Source organism: Gallus gallus, chromosome 4 (genome assembly GCF_016699485.2).
Source record: "Gallus gallus isolate bGalGal1 chromosome 4, bGalGal1.mat.broiler.GRCg7b, whole genome shotgun sequence".
In the NCBI taxonomy this organism is placed as follows: domain Eukaryota; kingdom Metazoa; phylum Chordata; class Aves; order Galliformes; family Phasianidae; genus Gallus; species Gallus gallus.
Genome location: NC_052535.1, coordinates 73,706,703 through 73,727,374, shown reverse-complemented (window position 1 = coordinate 73,727,374; position 20,672 = coordinate 73,706,703). Strand labels below are relative to the sequence as shown.

Below are 20,672 nucleotides of genomic sequence, written 5' to 3'. Positions count from 1 at the left end.
GTTTGCTGTTATGAAACTTTGATACAACTAGTAAATGGAAAATGTTAAAGGGAAAACCATAGAAAGGAGAAGAGAAAATTTGTGCATATATACATTTCTCCTTGTCTTAGGTCTCACCAGCAAGTTGGTTAACTTAACAATAGCTCATTCCCAGCATCTTAAAAGATTGCTCATCTGTGGAGCTCTCTTTTTCAAAGGAAATCAAATGATTGCTAGTACAGATATTTACAGTTCTCAGTCACTCTTAGTTGAGCTCCTTTTCTTTAGAAAACTCTAAAGCATCTCATGAGTTTTAGTTTTGTGGAAGGTGCTGAAAACATCTCCTCTTCTGTTATTTTTAGTAATTGACTTGTAATGGCAGGGAGCACTTCAGAAGAATCTATTGGCCATGTTAGATTATGTCTGACCACTGGACTGATGCTCTGAAGACTTTAACTCATTGGATCCTGTGTCATAATTCTTCTTCCACTTCATTTACAATACACCTATTTTTAGCATCAGTGTGAGACAGACCCAATTATACCTGAAGTTCAGCGGCATATAATAACTGTCTGATTTGACTCTTGAGTTACTCTAATAATCATTTCCACATTTTAACATCATTTTCACAATGCTATTTGGTTTTAAACACTCTGGTCCCAAAGTCACATGATTAAAATCATGCATTTTCAGAAAAGATGCATAATGACAAAGTCAGGTACTCATTAGTGTTGTGAGAGTTATATGGAACCTACGAGGTTATATTTTAAACTGTTCTGTTAATATGTTTTCTGAGTGTTGGGAACAGTAATCCAGAATGAACACGTACTGTGTACTATTGTAGCTGTGGAAATATGAAAAAGCTGCTTTGAATTTTAGTCTTCCTTTCCTAGCAGTATTTTAAGTTAATTTTGCTCCCTCTGTCTGTACGTCTTTGTATCTTCATGGGCTCCTGTCCTTCAAGAGCAATTCCCAGCCTCTTCACAGCCATGCTCCACTTGACTGAGTTGATCGTGCTCTACGCTTGACTGTCTCCAGCTGTAAATAAGACAGAACCTGGAATCCTGTTTTTTATCTGATGTGTTTTCATGCGAACTGTTAGCAAGCAGATTTCATTACTGGATCAATGTTTGTCAAACCCTAAGCATCCAGCTGAAATCCATTGTCTTACATATAAGTCTATCAATCTCTGTCTGGATTTCCCAGATAGAAGCGTCTTTCTATGTGCAGTGAAGTAAGTCCAGGGCCATTTTAAGGTAATTCTGATATTTCCTAGGCTGGTTAGATTAATTTTATTGAATATACATAAAGCATCTGTGCACTACAAATACAATTAGTCTCTCTGCAATCCTCTCCGCATCTTTGCCAAAACCTGGTAATGCTGTAAGGTTCAATGTTCCTAAGTATACTCATGGAACTAACCAGGCTACTAGATGTCAGCAAAACCCAAACATTTACTGCAAAAACACTGATTGGTAAGGAGATGAAGGTATCTACTGATCAGTTTCATGTTATTACATGTGTTTCGTCACAAATATTCCCAATGATATGATGGATTAGGTGTAAAAACAATTCTGTAAAAAATGAAAAATGTATTTTCATCCATTGCAGGCTTGTTTTCTTCCAGTAGGGAATATATCCCAGGAAAATCAGTTACATAGTAGATCTGACTAAATTAATTACAAGAAAAAAACAAAACAAAAAACAAACAAACAAAAAACCCCACCCTCCAAAGTACTGATATGTTCATTTACCTTCAGTTAGTCAGGATATTAGGGAGCTGAACAACCTGAAGAGTGGGAATGCACCAAGTTATGCTTAAGGTAATGCTTACAGATACTTTACAAGAATGTGCATCCTAAAAATAATTTTAGCCCAGAGCATTTTGGATTTCTTTGGATAGGTTTAACTTTGAAGGACTTAACTAAGCCATATCTAGAACTGTAACTAAAACATCCTCCAGGAGATTAAAAGGCAGTACTTCTTTCAAGTCCAGGTGTAGAAGAGAAAATTCACTTACATTATTGTTGCAGAACCTCATAGTAAATTTTGACTTGTGAATGCTGCTTTCCACTGTACACATATATCCCATTAATGTCAGCAGCACATCAGAGATGAGACCTGCTGTGCATATCTGAGAGGAAAATTTTGTTGCTGTGTCTAAAAGATAAATAATTGTTTGTGCTGAAATCTGGACATTGTTCCCAGAGCTACATAATTAGTTTTAAATGTTGCACTTACAATCCTGCCATGGATTTGCACATGTAACTCTATGTGATTAAAGGAGGATATGAAGAGCAGAAGCGAGTTTTGTGCTATTGGGGAAGCAATATGTAAGCTTGTGCCCACTGAAATCACTGAGAGCATTTTCTTCCCTTTGCTGGGTCAGGATTTTCTCCTGTGTCTGGCTGAGTACTCAATAGATTCATTCTCAGAGACTCTATTCCTTAACCCTTTTCTTCTGGTTAGATAAGTTAAAGTATTTTCAAGAAATAAAAAATGTAAAAAGAGAGCCCAAATAAATGCATAATTTTGATATCCTACTTCTCCCTGACATAAAAGGAGAAAGAATGGGTTTATGCTCCTACCATACTTCTCATTCTAAATCCAGTGTAGATACAGAATGAAATGTAAATCCATTGGCTTTTCATGTTGTGAATTTTACGTTTTTAATATTGATTCAGCTATGTGCTGGAAAGTGTCTTTCATTAAAAAATCCATAAGCAGTTGAGGAAGGGGTTGAGGTGATGTCTTAGGGTCTACTAAAGCTTAAACCCCACTAGTATACAGCCAGGTGAAATCCAGGAGTGGGCAAAGTGACATAAATCACATCCTTCTATGATCTCCAAGATTTTATGACATGCTTACCTTTACACTGGCAGCTCCTTGGTTACATTTCAATTGAGCTCTCCCTCCCCATGTCACTCTCTTAAGTATTTTTCACTTTTCTAATGTCAAAAGCTCTTCTGTTGAGAGGACTCAACAGGAAGTGGATGCAGGGAGTACAAGCTCTAATGAGATCCTTTAATCCACCCCTAATCCCACTCAATTAAAACTCCATTGATGACAGAAAAATCATTAAGTGCTGAAGAACAGGAAAAAGAGTGAAAACAACCCTGCATAAGAAATTAGATGCACGGCTTTTAACAGGGATGTCCTGCTCCTTCCTAGCACACCTCCCTTCAGTGCCATTCCTGGAAAGTCAAGCTCTTAACTCTTACAGCTGAGCAGGTAAAAACGTATAATCTAGTTGGCAGTTGAAGTAATGCAGCTCTCACTGCTCAGGGAGAGATATACACGGAATACCTAACATCACACTTTGCACCACACTGCAGGAGATGGAGGGAGCTGGACGCTTACGTGAAGTGTTCGTTCAGAAACTGTTCTCTTCTACAAACTAAAAACATATGATAGTGCTAAGCTATGCATCCCCAGTCTGCCTATGAATAGCTGCTTAACTGTGTATTTTTGAAATGGTTTTTCAGATGGGCAGTTTGCAGAAATACCAGAAAAACCACCACCACAACAACAACAACAAAAAATTAGAAAAAAAATTATTATTATGTTCACAAATCTGTCTTAATTGCATTCCTTACTTTTTTCTACTGTAAAATGCATAGGGAATTTATTGACTGATATCTTTAAACTTAATGCGTTCATTTTTTACTTTACCTAATGAACTGGGGAGGAAACAAAGCCAAGGAATCAATATTTGGAGGTAGCTGCCTCCTTTCTTTGTGCATCCTTTTCCTCTTATACCTTCAGGTACCTCTTATGTCATAGGGAAGTAGAAGGCATAGTAGAGAATGTAGAAAGAGCTCTTTCTAAAGCAGCTCTAAATGGTATTTTCCACTGGAAAATCAAGAAACAGCATGCTGTAAATGCTGAGTGTAGTTAATGCAACTTGAAGCAGCATTAAATTCATTTACACCACATGAGCCCCCTCTTTCCAGAGTGTCCACATGGGTCACGGAGCCAAAAGCAGTACAGGGACCAGCTGGACTTTGTTGCTGGTTCTGGTGGTGGACAGAGGAAAGCCTTTGCAAACAGTCTCTTTGTATGTTCACACTGAGAATCTACAGCACTGCAGTCTCGATTTCTCTTGGATTCCCAGTCTTAATTTTCTTCCTTTCTTGACCTGACATAGCCTTGCTTTTTGTCTCAGATAATCGCACAGGCCTGATGAGGACATGAAGTAATTTACAGAAACCTCGGGACTCGAGCAGTTGCAGACTTCTTGGATTTATTTGTTTTCCCTCTGTGATTTTACACTGGGAGGGTGGTTGTAGACTTCCATCCTTCTTCATCGCTAACTTAAAAAAAAAAAAAAGAAGAAGAAGAATGGCCTGGTACTTTTCCAGGCAATCTGTGTGCACCTATAAACTGAAATGAATCTCATAAACATTAACCATGTTGAAACAATACGCTCGCTGTTTGTGATCACATTATAAACAACTTAGATGTAAGGCACAATTTGTAGACATCTGTAATGTCACTGCACTGCATAGGGAAACCCAGCCTCCACACCTATAGTACAGACTCATTATCAGCACCTTTATCTTTTGCCTTGCACAGAAGCTTTGGAACAGTATGTGTGATGTCTATATGACACTGCTTTTTAACAAGTTCTTCTTCATCAGCCAATGCTTGTAGTTCCCTTCTGACCACTTTTACACACATCTTTCACGGCTCCTCTCCCTGTTTCTCTGATACACACTCACTGCTAGCTACTGCAAACTGCAGATTGCTGAACTTCCTTGCTACATGCTTAATGTCTTGTTCAACGCCTTGTATTCTAATTCCTATTTCGTGTCCTGAGGCGTTGCAGTAAAAATAATAACTCACAGGTCCTGACCCTTCAGATACTCCCTCGTACAAGTAATACCCACTAAGACTGGTATGCACGTCAGAGAGCAGGCTGATGATTTGTACAACTGGCAAGCAGAGGCACAGGAGATTCTTTAGAGGTTTCACTTGATAAAGTGGAGAACATTGCCATGCTTATATTTACTGGCATTTGCTTCGATATAACAAAAAGCTTTTGAAAGATATGCACTTTCCAAGGATTGAAGTACCTTGCAACCTGCTTACAGATTTCCCTTCGACAGCTCAGATATCATCCTGCTCTCTCCTTGGCCACCAGTCACAGTCAATGCCAGTCATCAGCTCCAGCAACAAAACTACAGGACGTGCAAATCTTCCACAACTCCTCTGAGTTCTATTCATAGAAATATACTATGATCTACGCTTAGTGGTGCTGGTGCCAGTGATAATTTTAGAGGGAACTTGGCAGGTTTCCTCTGTCTCCTTTTTTGCACTATTTTGATACAGGTAATGTAAGGTCAGAGTCAAGACCTTGCTGAACAATTTCTCTATCATATTACATTGCAGACTTCTTGTTTTTAGAACTTACTCAGTGCTGTATCTGAGCAATCCATTAGGAGACACACACAGTTACTCTGTTTTGTACATTGTTAAATTTTAAAAAAGACTACTGTTTTTTGCAGAACTACATAGATAGATCTTATGAATAATATCTTAGAGTCTGGCTGATTTTTTGAAAATCATACAGAGAATTAATTCCTCTCAGAAGTCAGAGAATACACATGACACTCAAATGGGCATCTGAGATGTTGGCTCCCTTATCAGCCCTATTATCAGCTTGTTTGTTTTCCTTGTCTCAGTTTTCCCATCTGTTAGATAGAGATGAAGTTTCCCATCAGCCATATGAAGTGGATAGTCAGGCTACTGCAGTCAGGCAAACTGTGATCAGAACTCATCTTGTAAAAGAGCCATTGCCAAGAAGCTTACTAATGGTGACATATAAAATGTTTATTATATTCTATATTTTCAATAAATACAAATCTAAATACTCTTATAGACTAAACCTAGATTTCTGAAAAGAGGTATGTTCATCTCTCCAAAGTCTGCCTTTCCTGGACACCAGGACTTGTTCAATGACAGCTATTATTTTTGCCTGCATTCCACAACAACCAGTAACTACAGACCATACTATTTTGAAACTGCAGATAAGACCTTTAAGCTTCTAAGAAACTCTGAGGAAAAGAGTATGAGTTTTGGGCTCCTCCATGGGTTTGCCACAAGCCAAGCAGTCTGCAGCAGGATGCATATGGAGCAGTGCAGGACACAGGCTGCAGCGTGGGAGAGCCATGGTCTGCCCTTCCCAGTGCCCCTGGAGAGCTGCATACATGGGAGACAGGTATTATAGTAAGTCAATAGGAAAGCCAGAATAGCAAACAAAAAAAATAAGATCAGGAAGTAAAAAAAATCAGGTCCTCTCCGGTTTCTTCATGGAATAAAACAGCACTATGCCAGAGGCAATTGATCAGGCACTCCTGACTCAGTTTGTTCAGCTGGAGCAGACTTAGTGCAGTCCTAAATGTTCATGTACAGGATAACAGCGGACTACCAAACCCAGGCACATTTTTCCCTGCCACTGCAGATGCAAGACTGGAAGGGATTTTAACAAAACCTGTGAGACACTACCATCTATACTCAGGAAATTTTAAGCAGTTTGAACCATTCCTAAAATACACTCTCTTGCTGAGAGTAGAAACAGTGGGTCACTTCTACCTGCATTTTGTTCTCGTTTTATTGGAAGTTAGTGCTGCAAGCCAGCAGTGAGGAAGCAAGACCACAGCCTGGACCAAGCACTGACACCAGGAAGAAAACATAGGCCTTTATGACTACCTCAGTTGCAAAATCTTACTTATTTCAGGGGAAATAGGGGACTGCGATGCTGCTGCACTTGTATCTGCTGCTTTCTGCTAGTTTGTAGTGTATGTGTTGTAAAACGTAGCATGAGAAGGGAGAAAAATCCTCAGAGCATAGGGAAAAATCTTGTTTCTTCAAGCCTACTCAATGAAAAATAAATTGTGTTAAAAATAACGTGGGTATGAACTCCTTACACAGAAAAAAAGAATGACAGCTGCAATTTACAAAGTCACTACTAAATGTTATCAGTTTGGAGAGAAATATTGAAATCAGGGTTACTAAGAGAATGTACATATAAAAGAAATATCACTTAAAAAGCTTATTTTGAATTACTATATAATTTCATTATTTTGAAATTTTTCATTTTGTTTGGACATGAAACATCAGAATTTGGTGGAGAGAAAAAACAAGAAAGAACATGCCAGCAGGCCTTGGGAATTCTTTCTCCATAATAACTTGGAAATGCTGTTCTCTTTTCTTTTTTCTTCTTTTGGCAGTCACTTTTTTTTTTTTTTTTTTTTGAGAGAGAGAGAGAAAATTAATTCAGACCAAAACTTTTGTGCAGAAAGCCAAACTTAAAAAAAAAACCTCCTAGAAAATAGATTTTTAACACTTTTTTTCTGTATAAAAGATTGTATTTACTATTAATAGGATTTTAATGGTCCCCAGCTTGTAAGAAAAGAAGTTACAGTCATCTTGCCAATATGTACTACAATGAATAAGAAAAAAAAAATGACAAAACCATATGTATATAAAACCACATTTTTTAAACAAAGAATAGCTGCATTATTTGATCTTATGGATTGTTGCAGCTTGCCTCTTTAGGAGTTGCTGAATGACAACTTAATTTGCAAGTGGGAGAGCAAAGACTATAATGTGATAATTTATCTCCAAATGAAGGCAGAGCAGGAGCACGCACAAAATGAATCAGCCCCCTTCACAGACTGGTATTGAAAATAGTCTTTTAGTAAAAAGTATTTTAGTATTAAAAAAAAAAAAAACACAATTGTAGCTTGCTGAAATAATTCCCCTTGTCCTCTTAATGGACTTTTTTTTTTTTTTTTTTTTTTTTTTTTTTTTACATGGGAAAGTAATATACCACTTTAGACATTTGATAGGGCAGGACATGGGTTTGTTTGAGAGGAGAAGGGGATATTTTAATATGCAAGTCTAATGGTGTATTGGGTTTATAAGAATCAGGATGATCTATAATGTATCCTAAATTGAGACTACATATCATGGTATTCAGAAACATGTTGTGTCTTGTTAAATTTTTTCTGTAATACAGAAGAAGAACACAATAGCTTCAGTAAATCAAACTAAAATGAATGATTAAGTACCTGATTTAATACTGTGTATTAATTTCGGTTCAGATGGTCCTTGCTTTGTTGTATAATACAATTGCACACAAGACTACACCATTTGCATGCTATAGCAAGGTGCATTATAAAAATAATCTTAAATTACTAAGAACTGAAAGGGAATGATTGTTAGCATACAGTGCCCACATGTCAAAGACAAGCCTTTAGTGAGGGGACTCCTTGAATCTTATTTAAGAGCGTGTACATTGTTGCCTTAGCAATTCCTCCTTTTTCCTAAAATCCAATCACAGTAGCATCCCTTCAAGGTTTCTAGAGGCTTAGCCATTACTGCTCCTCCTGTAAACTGACAGTAACCTCTTACTTAGCAAGTTTTAAGTTTTCCTGCATCTATCTCAAAACTACAGATGTACTGTATCACATCCTTCCGAAGAATTCAGAGCTAAAAGGGGAATTTCTTTCTAAATTACTGCTGTAAAGCACTGTAGATCTATCTGACTCTCTGTGGGGCCATGCTGTCTTCATTTAAGTGATTATTCCACCTCTCCAAGCTTGTAACTTGGTGGCTAGTTGCTCCTTGTTCCATCTGAAATCCACAGCTGGCTTGGGGAGCAAGGTAAACAGCTCACTGGGAAACACAGAGCGCAATAGTTATATTGGGAGTAAATAAAAACAAACAAACAAAAAAAAGGTTAATTAGGGTGTAGCTAACATTCTGAGAGCCACCTTACCACATGGAGGTCAAGTGAGGTCTATGGTGCTGCCTCCCTTGGTCCTGTGCTTCTGTGCAAAGAGAAGGGCAGGAGAAGGGCAAAGTGTCAAGCACAGCAACCATCAAGAAAAGCTTCAGTACTGCTGAAAGAAGTCCAGCCTGTGGTTGTACTAGCAAAGATCCTTTTGCTTGTGCAAGACAGCTCTTTTAAGCTGTATCTTGTCTTTTCCCAGTGCTGAGAAAGCCCATGTATCAAAGCCCCTCTTCTTCAAGAGTGGAAAGGATCTTCCTGAAGCCTGAAGGTCTATTCAGGATCTCGAGGAACAGCCATTTAGCTTGGTAAGAACTGCTGCCCTCCACCTGTCAGCTCAGCATGAGCCTTGAGATCTTCCTCCAGATGCAATGAGAAAGCAGATGCATTGGTTTGTCAAGCCAAGAAGAAGGGCCTTACCAATCCATCCTGATTGCACAGAAAATAAGTTAGTGCATGTGTGCCTATGCTTGTGTGCAAGAGAAAGTTTGTATGAGTGTGCAGGACGGCTACTGTGAGCAGTTGAATGATGCATATTGGTACAAGCCATTGTCCATCAGTACATAATGGACAAACACTGTAGGTTACCAATGAGGAAAGTGTTGCTGGGAAAGACATAAGGTGACTACAGGCATTCACTGATTGTCATGCCTTAGCCCATGTAAATCTTAATCACTCTGCTACTCAGTTATGAACAGTTTTATTCAGAGCTGTACAGATCAGAAGTAAATTCATGTTCACTATAATTCTTTTCCCTCTGTACATATCCACCTCACTGTCCTCTCAGGAAAGTCATATTCCAAAAGCATCACAGAAAGGAGAATAAATTTGCACCCACGAGAATAGAGGTTTTGTCACACAAGGGGAGAACACTGTTCTCATGTTCTCCTTCCTATGAACAAAAACGCGTTAATATGAAAACAACGATGTCTTATCTCAACTGTTGACTGTTTTATAATAGAGATGACAATCTTCTCCTGACCCCCACAGATCATCAGCTTAAGCTCTGAAGCAAGAGGCCTCATTACCCTTGTAACTCTTTAGTAGTAAGGCTGCAAAACTTAAATGTTGTTCCTGACACCTAATCCCTTTTTAATCCTCCCAAAGGGCTTACTTCAGCAATTTCCACGGCGGTGATTCCACCACTGATTAGTTGCACACTGCGTAGAATTTCTTCCTCTCTGCCTAAGCTTGCAGACATTGATTCTCACTTGCTGCTCACCAATTTACAAATAGGAGGAGGAAGGTCTCTGATTTGTGGAGATCTCCTGATCCTACTGTATTCAATAGGAGCTACGGGGTGCTGAGCCTATCTGTAAATCAGCCTCTAAGTGGAATGTCCATTGCTCTATAAAATATTAAAAGCCTGTAATTAGAGCATAAATTGTAAGAAATGCAACAGTTTCTCCAATCAGACAGCATACACTTTTAGCATTCATCTGCAACAATTCATAGACAAACACACTTAGATGTTTCTTGTACTTTCTATGTATGGATATGCATTTGTGTAATGACGATTATTAAAGAAATAATATCTAGTAGTGGATTCTAAAGAGTCTATTTCATGGAAGCAGCTATACCCCTGTAAGGAAGCAGCCAATTTGACTAACAGAAAACTCTTTCTCATTAGCTTGTTTTCAATTGTTCTTGCTTGAGAAATTTTGTTTGTTCTCATCAATGTGACTTTGAAATGAGACTAAAGGGAAAGAAGCTGGATGGCACAGAAACTCTTACACTCTACACCAAGTCTTCACAGCACAAACTTCAAAAAGAATCTGCAGTGATAGGAGTCAGCAGTTGAGTTGAATTATTTCCTAGAGATGTCAGGTGTCCAAAATAACAAATTTAAACATTGTGCCTTAAAAATGTTTAAGATCCACACACCATTAAAGCCATGTAATGAATTTGACCTTAAAATGGGTTTTTAATAAGGCTTATCCCACATAACTTTTGCCTAAGTTGAACCTTATTTCACTACTTGTTAACCTCTCCATTACATAATTGTCTGTACTAGTACTCATCGCGTCTCCTAACTTAATAACACCTGTGAATTCAATCAGCATGATACCTTTCCACTCCCACATCTCTAATAAAAATGTTATATGAGTCTATATCCAGCAAAGATCCTTGTATCATGCTTCTTGAAACCTCCTACACTGTAATCTTTCATGACGTTTCAGAAAAAAGCTGCATGCTTCTCTTTACTGCATATGGAAAACCAGCCTGGAGATACATGAGTAAGTATATTAACTGACCTGTATTAGGGAGGGAAGAAGCAAAAGAGTTAGAACCAGTTTCCTTTCTTTTTCTGACTGTCATAAATAAGCGTGTTCTTATTTATGTGCATTTTTCAGCCTCAGTTTTCTTGTACTCAGTTTCCAATAACTCACCAGCAATACTTTAGACTCTTTGTTTCTCTTATGTTTATACATTAATCATTTTATATGACAATGGGAAATATCTGAGCAACAACAAAAACAGACTGTAAAGCAACTACGGTAAGCATAAAGGACCAAATTCTAACCCAGATAAGTTAATGAGCTGGTTATTTCAGTTCAGCAGGACTCCCTTTGAGCTCAGTACGCTAACTAGAGACTTCAGTAGGAGAATAAACGGTAGGAAGTTTCTCTTGGTTCGTGTGAGCATCTATGAGCATATATACAAGACATCTGGCAATTGAGAATGATGCTAGAGAGAATTGGCAGCACCTCAAAAGTCTTGTGTGAGGAGTGCTGTCCAAAGGCAGGGAGCAGGCTCCATCTCTGATAGCAAAACTCCTGGGAGTTGAATGGCCCAGGCTAAAGCTGCCCTCCTTCTCTGAGAGTCTCTAAGGAAAATGTTAGGTGACATGACCTACCTCCCCAGGGATGTGCCTGTCCCTCTGGGGAGCCACAGATCTGTCTGGAGGAAGGAAGCCACCCTGCGTGCCCCAGCAGGGGGGACTGCATCCTCTCTCCTAAACAGTAAGCTAAAATCCATCAGTCATTTTAAATGTGTCATACACAGAGCTCTAGCCTATAGCATTTGAATAAACAGCGTGATACTGGTTTTGTATTATTTTTCTTTCATCTATCAAATAGTTTCTCTTACGCAGCCCAATACTACGGTAATGGGCTCTGGATAATAACTTAAACAGAGTTAGTCTCTAACCATATTGCAGTGTTCGTCCTTACAACACAGCAGCACTGTGGCATTTTACAGCAAAATATGAGAGAACAAGTGATAATGAACAAATATGGTTGCATCATGTTGGGAAACAATAGGCTAAGTGCCAATCTTCAGGCACTTCTAAGTGATATCCTTGTGTTTATACTATTAGTTCAACCAACATTACTCTGCTTCGTACTAAAATAATAACAAGAACAGAAACGTTTGTTCAGCCTGACTGCTGGAAAAGGAAAACGACGTTGTGTGTAGAACTGCAGGAAATTATGTTGACTGATAACAAATATAATTATTTCCGAATTATTATGATTGTGTCACAATCATTCCAGGAATGCAAAAGATTTTTTTTTTCCACTCTTCCCTTCCCCTCCCCCCTCCCCTCCCCCCCACCTCCAGCACAACTCCTTATCTGCCCTCTTTGTTCTTACCTTCTGCAGCAGTTGCAACACTGGCATGGTGCCCCAGCACATGAAAGCTATAGTACTGTGGATTATCGGAGTTTTGCCTGGAATAAGATGGATGCAGAAACACTCTGTTTAACAAAGGCCCTGCTTTATCTTTGCCCAGACTTCTCTCTCTTGCTTTGAAGCCTCGGTTGGGTATATTGTGTCACAGGGCAGCATAAAGAGTAGCTAATTTCTAAGGGGGCTTGCAGGCTGCAGAAACAGTTTGTTCTTGAAACAATATGCATCAAACAGAAAATACATCAGACGTCATTGTAAAAAGGTTAGCAATTAGGGGCCGAGGTGTTGGTTGGCAGTAAGAAACGGGGCATAAAATGGATTCTAGCACGAACGGGGATGAAATAGAACCGTGATTGAAGAAGGCCCCCAAATAGGTAAGATATTGAAGAATATTAAAGCTAATGAGGTACATTATAGAGCAACTGAAGAGAAAGGAGATGGATTGTGAAAATTAGACCTAGATGAGGAGAAAAGTAATGAAAAAAGTACTAAATTGGAATTGATTGACAACAGCCTGTTAAGTAATGCTGAAAAGTTACCTGAAATGGGGAAATAGTCCAGCAGCTGGATTCTGGTTTTGCATGAATTACCCATGGGAAACCATTTGGATGAGAAGAAAGCATCACCTGAGGCTACTCTGGCTCTGTCCATGGGGAGAAGGTGGCAGCTTCAGCTGCTAAAGCCCAGAATGGAAAATGCCCCCATCCTGCTGCTCTCATACTATCTTTCAACAGTACCTGGACTTGCTAGCAGACCCTACGACACACTGAAAGGCAAAAAACTATTCAAAAAATTGTTGATAAACTTCTGAAAATGTTCATGTACAGCAACTAAGTGGCCAAGGATAGTACAGGTTTACAGAGAATAATTACAGAGTATGTCAAAGCAGAACACAGGCTTCAGTACGGAAAAGATCATTAGTCAGTAGCAGAGACCAATGTCGCGTGAAGTGACAGTTCTAGTGGTCCCTAGCCACACTTTTGTTGGGCTACGAGCCATGAGAGCAGGGTTATGGCAGGCAGAGGTGTGTGTGTGACTGCCCTGCTGTGTGAGGCTGGCAGTGGGCTGCTGGAACCACGGCTGTTCACTCAGAACAAAGTCTTTGTGAAAGAGGCAGTCATGACTGTCTGCTGTGCACAATGCGCGCAGTCACATCTCATCAGAGGTGTCTAATGTCCTAATGATGTCTGCAGATCTTATTGGCTGTGCATAAGTGTAAAGACTGTTTCAGACAAGGGGACTTTGTCCCAAGTCCTGCTCTGGGATGAAACTGCTTCAACAAGGCTTAAACAAGCTCATATAATTGTAACAGAAGTTTACTGTTTAGAAAAGGCCTGTGTTGATCCCAGGCACTCGGGTGTCATGTCTATGGCTTTTCTCTGACTGCCAGAGGTTGGAAGCCCTAGATAATAGCAGCAGCTCTTAATTGGACTTTTCAACATAGCACATCTCTGCTTGGGGAAATCCAGAAAAAGAGGACTAGTAGACAAAGCATGAGGCACAGGTCCAGCCAACTACTTGAGATTTTGTTTGTGTGGAGGCATTATATGCTAGACCAACCTAGAAACTTGTAACATTGCTTTGTAAGAGCCAACCCAGAAAACTAAGTCCTGCAGAACTCCTCTCTCTCACCCATCAGACTGCTATGTGAAAGGAAAGCAACTGCAGTCTGATATTCCCCGTCATGCAGCACACACATCAGCAGAATAACACAGACATCTAAATGGCTTTCCTACACAAACCCATGAGGTTTCTGGCCAGGCTCTTCATTCATTCCTCCATCTGTATTGTTTCTGCTAGAAATGCCCTGGTAACTCCTGCTTTTGCTACCTTCACAAGAATTCATGGCAAGACTACCATTTTTCTCCCTGCCTTCATAACAGAGTGAGGCCTACACTACTGCCCAAAATTTACTCTGTCATTCTGATGCTTAGGATATGTTCTAGAATATAGAGATCTTGCAGCACATGAGAAGAACATGGGGTCTACAATATATGTGCTGTTAGAAATTAAAGAACATGAAATATTTTCGAACAAGTAAATTGTTTTCCTCCAACAAGTAATGTATTAAAACTACTTCGGCTGCAACCTGTCAGAAAAGAAATTATCACAGGGTCTTTTGTAGGGAAACTGTTTATAAGCAGCATTCAAGGAAATGGGTCACAAAGTCCTCAAATAACATTGTCTTAAAACAATGAAAATGGAAAAGAAGAAATTTGAGACAACCAAAGTCTGGAAGCTTATCTTGATAGATATACTACTGTTACTAGCTACATATTAAGCCAGCTAATGTTTAATTTCACTAACCTTGAGTAAAGGCCTGTGAAAGAGGTACAATCAGACAATAGACGCAAAAGAAGAGATAAGGAAAAACGTAAAAAGATTATCAAGGAGGAGGGCTAGTAGGGGATTTTGTCTGCTAAAAAAAAAAAAGTTATTCTTAATGTGGAGAGTCAGATATAGAAGAAAGGATACTGGAAAACGCTGAAGACGAGAGATCTGAACTTTACAAATGTATTGCCCAAAAGAACTCATTAATATAGATTTAAATGTAAATATACATACACATATATGCATTTTGCAGAGATGTGAAAAGCTTAATATCTTGAATAATATTCTAATCGCACTTTCCCTTTCTGAAATCTGTACGCCTTGATGTTGGCAACGGGATTACACTATTTTTGTTCTATTTATCTATACTGCATAAAACTATGTTAGATATATAGTACGTTACATCCAAGGCTTTGATACACAGAGACGCTTCCTCTTTTAAATTATTACCATTCCTTTTTATTCATCAGGAGACTCATCACAGCTACCTGCCTCTCAGAGACCAGATTTACGCCTAGCGTCTTTATGCTTTGCACTGATGTCTCAGGCAATTCAAAGGGGCTAAAGTGGCCATCTGCCTGTAAGCACCTGACAATAGGTTGTTGTAAAGAGCGGAGAACAAAAAAAAAACGTTGTTCTAGACCCCATCAAAGCAGCAAAGTTCAGGAGTGCAAAAAGCCTCCCCCAGGCTAGGACTGCATCGCTGGCTACTAGCAACAGCCCTGATCTACAAGAGCAGCACAAGCATAAGAACATAAGCAGTTAAACCTGGGTTTAACTGAGACCTAGCATAGGCATCCGTGCTGACAGTGGAACACGGAGAGGGCATGGAGTGGGAATGACCAGCCCAGAGAGGCACGTCTTTCACTGTCTTTCCTGGTTTCAACTGCAGGTGAAATCCTGGCCTCAGAAGCAGCTGGCATCTGGGAGCTCTGTGCAGACAGGCTACAAGAAATCACTTCTGTTCTTATATTGCTGCATAGAGCCAGAGCACATTCTGCCACACGCACATATCAGAGCATTATAAATAATGCATTCTTTGAATCTTGTTACCAAAACAAACATGCCATTGTTAAGACACCCTGCCAGCATCTATGTGTTGTTACTACTAAAAATATTCCTTGGACCTTAAAGTTTCATCTGTCAACCTTACAAAGACAAAGGTAAAGATGTCAGACAACTAGTTAGAAACAAAACTTCAGTAGAAACTTCAGGATAAAACACACTTAAGCAATTTATTCGTTCAAATTTTCCTCTTCTTGTATTTCAGTGTGTTTCACTATTAGCCCACTGGCTGATAATAACTTCCTATGTGCTCACTGGAAGATGGATGTGTTTTATTTGCCTGTTTAAGTCCCAGAAATCTTCCCTATTTCAACCACATATGAAGATAAAATATATTGGTTGGTGAGGTATGAATAGGTTGTAGGGAGGGCACAGTCTGCCGGGATGAGGCATTTACTCTTCTCATAAGGGGATATATCCAGTATCTTCCAAGTTTCCATAGGTGCTTAGCTTGTAATGAAGACAGATATTTCAATTTCTCCAAGTTTTAAGGAAGGAAAAATAGAAGTATTATGGTTAAAGGTCCTTTCTGGCATTTGTGTATTAGTTTTGGACAAAATCCTTAAGTATTTTCTTAGGGCTAAATCATCATAAATGGATATGCTCGCGGAGGAAAAAAACTAAAAAGCCTATTTAAATAGAACATAGGCCACAGAGGACACAGGGAGGAAGGACAAGGAGTAAAGGAAGGAGACTTGTCATTCTCATCCCCTTGAGACACTACACGGTGTGATGCCTTGGGGCAGTCCCCACAAAAACTCTGGCAGCATCCATTTCCGTGCGAGGAACTGGGGGAGCCACAGAGGAGTCCCCCCTTTCTCACTGCCACCTCTACAGCTGTACAAGGTCTCATTCGCTGGTGTGCATCAATAACAGCATCTTAAACATGGCCCTATGCTATTTTCCGGGCTTATTTTCCCAGATCACTCATAGCTGCTTTGCTGCTGCCTATTTGTACGGTGGCAATGCCTCTTTTCCTGAGGTATTTATATGGTCTTTGTCATTGCTATGCTCAAGTTTCTCTCGGTCTCAGAAGTGTTTATTCACACAACAGTGCTGTGAGAGCACTGCTGTTACCCCATTATGGAGCAAGGAAGGCAGGACATGGGGCCATCAGGGTCTAGACAAAGGCAAGCAAACATCTGACTTTCACTGATAGCAGTGACATTCATACACCTAAATAGAACTAAATGTCCACACCTAAAGAGCTATCTCTGCTCTGCTTGGGAAGCAATGGAGAAGAATTCAACCTCTCTCTGCCCTTATGCTACTCTACCATCGCAGGGACACTTCTTTTCTACAAGGAACGTACCTGGTGAAACAGCATACTAACAAAGATGCTACTCTGCCTGAAGTATAAATATTGCGGTCCCTTATTGCTATGTAAGTGATTTTTCAGAGATGAAAGTGGAGTAGTACTAAGGTAACATGGAAGAAAAGTAATTGTGGAGTTAAAAGTTAATCACCTCTTCTCACTGCCTCAGAAATGTGTTTCTGAAGTTCCATCTCCTAGAGGCACACCCTTCCCCAGGTGTGTTCCTGGTTGGAAAGTCACACCTGCGTAATGGAGTTCTCCTGCTGTGTTGGGGGTTTTCCTGCTCAGGATGGTCTGTGGTACTGAATTTTTCCTGCCTAATGATTGCAGGATTTGGTCTTTTAATTGGTTTCTGTATATGAATTGGATCTGAACAGCTAAGGTATTTATTTTGTAAAACAGTTCTGAATGATGAATAACCTACAGTTTTTCATAAGGAGTTTCACTATACAGTCTGAAAGGGAATGCAGATTTATACAGTAAATACAACTGCTCCAAAAGGGATCAGATTTATCTTAGCAACTGGCGAAGTCTCTCTAGAATTCATCCCCAGCCCCAGCCTATCAGTCAGTGTATCTTTCTTCAAAGTCCAAAATGCAATAAAGCTTACTCTTTTATAAATTATAAAAGTTTTGTCTGAGACATGAGGAATTCCTTCAAGTGAGAGGTTTTATCTCTTAATGGATCACATTAACAGCGGTAATATTAATAATTTAACTTTTATCTTAATCGGGATTGTATCCAAATTATTAGACGTGTCCTTGAGCATAAATGAGCAAGGGCAATTCAGGGTGGCAAGTTTAGCACTAGAACCGAATAAGTAAATAAAGAAAAATCTTACCAAAAACCGGCTGAATCTGAACAATTGCCGAGCCAGCAGGATGGCTGGAATCGTCGCGAGTTCACCCTTTATGGCCCAGGAAAAATACATTGTTAAGCAATTTTGTTGTTTCTACCAGCAGACCTTGAAGTGGAAATTAACGAGTGGTGGTATTCTCTCACACCCAATCCCCTGTACATTTGCATTCATTTGCATATGAATGCCCAGCTAATTGTTTTGAAGTAACAATTAAGAGAACAATAGAGGAAAGAAAAGGGACTCCAGGCAGCAACTGACACCTGGGAGTCTGTATTAAGAAAAGCTTTTACATATTTGAATTAAAAATAGACAATGGAACAGAAACAGGCAGGCATAAAATTCATTACAGAGAGAAAGTAGCACACCACATCCGTGCGCGCTATCACGCTACAGAATATGTTTCCCACTCGTGCAGCCAAGAGACTTACAATGTACTGGATGGTAAAGGAGGTTTCTCCTTTTTGTGTGTGCTTTAGAAAAAGGGTGCTTTCTCACATTCCCCGAGTGCCTACACTAAAGAATTGGAGTTCAGAAGGAATGGATGATTTTGCCAATTTGGCTTTAGTTTCAAAGTGGATTAGCTTTCCCAGAATAGTTCTGGTATGCACGAATGCAGCAGTGCCTCTCAACATTTTGGTTCTGGTTAGAATTAGATCTACTGGAATGTGGTAATAGAGGTATGATTTCTGTTATAACACCATAGGTGCCATCTGTAATCTCTGCTCTGGCTGCATAACCATTTGGGATCCAATTACCAGATTGCTCGTGCAGTGTATTTTGTTAGACTTTCTCCTCCCTTTCGGTAATGATGATATAATTCTTTTTATCCTGAGCAACTGCTGTTAACTACATGACTGGCAAAAGGTCCGGCCCTGCTGTCCCATCCCACAAGGATGGGGGTTGGAAAGTAGGCTGGAAAAGGAGCAGGGAGCAGTTTCACTTCTGAACAATAACGTCTACTACTAAAGCAATTCGTTGACTTGAAATTAGTCTCTGCTGTAGGTTTGCTGGAGAAAAAAAAGAAAAAAAAGAAAGCCAGGAATTCAGTACGGGGGCAGCTTCTGCAAAGCAGTGCTGTGTCATCTCAACCTCTTTCAAAAGCATTTACTTTCATGGAGTTTAGAGAAGGCAAATTGTATACTGTGCACAATATGGGATTATTTATTTATTTGTTTGTTTGTTTTAAGGAAAAAAAGATAGGTTCACTGAGAAAACACAGAATCATGACCTATTCCTGATTCAGGAGGGACCATAATCTGCAGTGAATGCCTGGGAGATACTCCTAGTGCAAAGATGAAAAGTGTAATATGACCATAAATTGCATTTCCTGAAACGCAAAATTACTAGCCCTGGGATAGTTATGAACTAGTTCACATGGTGCCAATAATAGCATCATGGTTCTCTGCTGCTCATGGTGGCAAAATACCCCAGTATGCACCTTGCCTTTTTTAAGTTAAAGGTCTTGTTATCTAGAGTAACCAAAACTTATTCTCTTGCAATTAATTCATTTTAAATAGAAGAGACACAAAATATAGGAGCAGGTTATCTCCCATTTTTATTGTCCTTCCCTGGCTATCTGTAACTTCTATTTTGATAAACATGATTGGGATGTAAGTAAATTATACCACTGTGCATGTCTATGACAGTTAAGGCATGTGAATACAGAGTATTATATTTGAAGGTGATCCTAATCATGAGATGAAATATTTATAACATATTCTTCACTATTGTCATGTTCAAGTTGTCTGAGTTGCTGGGAAAAAAATAAATGTAATATAAACATATGACTGCAATGGCTTTTCTCTTACTTCATCACAAATACGAGTAAGATGGACCCATAGAAAGATGGAGAAAACTTTCACTATACTTGAAAATATAGAACAATACATCTTTACATTATTTGTTGGAATGCTGTACAGTAAGGCACTTCTTTCTCTTCCTATTATTTTACTTTTCCTGTTTTTCTATTCTTTTCATGTACTTCTAATACATTAAATAGAATGTTATGGATTGAAAAATAAAAGTCTCTGTTATGGATGAATTATTTTTTTCCATCAAGTTGTCTGAAGGTTAGACAGTCAACACCTACAAATTACGCAGATGTGTCATATTCCTAAATGAATTGTATTATGCTGGCACACCTATGAATTCTAAAACAGATCTGTCACAAATCTCAGTATAAAATGCACCCCTCTAATTTGTCTGGGAACATACAGAATACAAAAATATTCAGGCTCTCTAAAAAGCAACAACATGTGGGTGATGTTCTTCATCAATTAGTTGTATTTGGTCTCCATTATTTATCTCTGACTAATCAACAACTCTTTCCAAATATGGAAATAATTGAATAACAATGCATTGGTGACATTATTTTACTGATTTCTTATCAAAAGCCGCCCACGTGTGTGCTGTATGAAAACAGGAGTGAAGGAGGAGACAAGCAAGAGCTCGGAGTCTACTGCCTGGTGTGAAGGCAACTGTTACTTCAGAATGTAACATGATGATGAATGCTTTCAAAAGGTCCCTGTAAAATTTAATCCCCTATCAATTTCAATGAACAAGACTGTAGAAAGTAGAAAATTAGTTCCCATTTTATGTCAGCAACAAATAAGAGTGCACTGCGCAAGAAAACCAATTCTGGAACTGTTGATTGAGGAGTCAAGGCATTTGGTGCAGTGTTGATCTGCCTTGAATGCA

General features: G+C 39.2%; 1 long non-coding RNA gene across 1 annotated transcript in view; it reads right to left on the bottom strand.

Moving 5' to 3' along the window:
• LOC124417901 overlaps positions 1-18,034 on the bottom strand; it is a 53,503-nt gene extending 35,469 nt beyond the window's left edge. The window contains exon 1 of the long non-coding RNA XR_006939168.1: positions 17,958-18,034. This is a non-coding gene — a long non-coding RNA (uncharacterized LOC124417901). The remainder of the gene's footprint in view (positions 1-17,957) is intronic.
• Between the last annotated feature and the right edge of the window lie 2,638 nt (positions 18,035-20,672).